Source organism: Orycteropus afer, unplaced genomic scaffold (genome assembly GCF_000298275.1).
Source record: "Orycteropus afer afer isolate SDZICR_OR568_19922 unplaced genomic scaffold, OryAfe1.0 scaffold00409, whole genome shotgun sequence".
Classification (NCBI taxonomy): Eukaryota; Metazoa; Chordata; class Mammalia; order Tubulidentata; family Orycteropodidae; genus Orycteropus; species Orycteropus afer.
In genome coordinates, this window is record NW_006921996.1 from 1,911,398 (window position 1) to 1,913,371 (window position 1,974).

Genomic DNA, 1,974 nt, shown 5'->3' on the forward strand with positions numbered 1-1,974 from the left:
AGTCTTTGTTAATCCCTACATTTGTTTCTCCTTTTTTTAATAATCAAGGTTGTTTCCTTATTTATTGGAAGGTATTTGTAATGGCCACTTTAAAGTCTTTGTTAATCCCTACATTTGTTTCTCCTTTCCTTAAGTTATTTCTGTTGACTGCTCTTTTGCTGGTGTGTGGGTCATGTTTTCTTGTTTCTTTGCATGCCCTATATATTTTTCATAGGAATTTGAGATTTAGAGAATATGTTTTAGCAACTCCAGGTACTAGACCAACTCTGCTAGGACTTTTTATTCTTATTTGCATGTTTACTTTTTTCATGACTGGCTGGATTAGTGAAGTCAGCTCCCACCCCTACATTGACAATTCTCTGATGCTTCTCAGAGTTCCATTTGTTTTTGGTATGCTCACAACAAACCTGGAATTACACTGGATTGTATAGGTGGTAAAAGTGGTTAAGTGCTTGGCTACTAACCAATAGGATGTCTGTTCAATTCTACCCAGAAGATTCTCAGAAAAAAAGACCTGGCCATCTATTTATGGAAGATCATTACCACTGAAAAAGTGCAGCTCTACTCTGAAACACATGGGGTTTCCATGACTTGGAATTAACTTGGTTGTAGCTGGTTGGGTTCTCCTTGGTTTATTTTCATGGCCACATTTGGCTGTTAAACACCCCTAATTGCAGACTAATTGTGTTACTTGAAAAAATGGTGGGGCCTGGCTCTAGAGTAGCACAGCTAATAATCCACACTAGATCAGGGAGCTCTGGTAGCATAGTGGCTAAGGCACTTGACTATTAACCAGAAGGCTGGTGGTTCAAACCCACCAGCCACTCTTTGGAAGGAAGATGGGGCAATCTACTTCCATAGTGATACTACCTCGGAAACCCAAGGAGGGGTTGCTATGAGTTGGGTCCGATTCGACTGCACATAACAACAACAACAGAGTGTAAGGAGAAGAGAGTTAAATTAGGAGGTGTGCCAACAAGAAATGGATGAAGTCTCAGTGATTCCAAAAACACCCATTTTGCTCAGTGTTTACAATCAGCACACATGCAGGATTAGTTGACAATTTTCCAAAAAGTTGGCTAGGACAATGAGTAATTAAGAAAGGAATGTTTCTTACAAGTTCCTAACAGTCAGGTAATCCTTAAGAGGATCCATCAGCATTTGTCAATGTCCAGGTTATGGGTCACAAAGTACATCCCAAGAAGGTTTTTTAACATAGATGGTCCTGTCTTAGATCATAGCTTGGAGCAGGTACTGATAACTGTTTCTTAAAGTTATAACAAATTAATTTTAATACAAAATTGAAACCAGGTTTTAAAGAAATGAATTTTAAATTTAAAATAAATAAATGTTTAGTTATTTATTTTTAATATGAGAACCTTATTTTAACAATATATCATCAAATCTAACAAAGCAAAAATCTTATCTCACAACTGTTGTCCTGGGAGTTTCCCAAGGATTTGAAATTTCCCTTTGGACAGATTTACAGAAACCAAAGAATCTGTCAGGAGATCCCATTACCAACATGATCTTTTTAAAGAATAACAGGGATAAAACAAAATCAAGAGAGAGTTTACAAAGTAATAGATAAAAGGAAAAGATAGACACTGGCTTACACAGCTTGCTAGCAGCTTCTGATTCAGTGGGCAGCTGGGCTGGAATGGATCCAAGGATATCTGCAAACCTCCACCTATCTCCTGGGAATATTTATACCTGAGTCTAGAGGATTGGGGACTGGACTCCAGTGACCTGGACTAGAAGGCTATGTGACTGGTTTTCAGACTCAGTGGAGTGGGCCACTTGGGAGGGGGTCCAGGGAGGCGCTTTTGGAACCACTTCTGTTTGCTCTGATAAAGCTCTGCTGGTTAGTTCACTTCTGGTAGCATAGTGCCTAAGGCACTTACTGCTTACCAGGAGGCTGGCGGTTCAAACCCACCAGCCACTCCTCAGAAGGAAGGTTGGGCAATCCTACTT